The following is a 221-nucleotide window of genomic DNA, read 5'->3' as shown; positions in this document are numbered from 1 at the left end:
TCCAGGGCAGGGCCCTTGTACAGCTGCCACCCCAGGCCAGGGGCTGACCTGTGTTCTGCCATGGTGGTCCCACACCAGCACCCCATCCTCTGCCCTGGCATCCACAGCGGTCAGGCAGGCCGGGCTCCACCACAGGGTCTCCATGCGAGCAGCCATGCTCTGCCCTGCCATGGCAGCTGCAGCCCAGTGGCTGGACACGACTCTTCCCCGGGGGCCGGCCA

This window comes from Phaethon lepturus, unplaced genomic scaffold, assembly GCF_000687285.1.
Source record: "Phaethon lepturus isolate BGI_N335 unplaced genomic scaffold, ASM68728v1 scaffold24514, whole genome shotgun sequence".
Taxonomy (NCBI): domain Eukaryota; kingdom Metazoa; phylum Chordata; class Aves; order Phaethontiformes; family Phaethontidae; genus Phaethon; species Phaethon lepturus.
The sequence above is the reverse complement of the archived record's forward strand: the minus strand, read 5'-3'. Positions refer to the sequence as shown.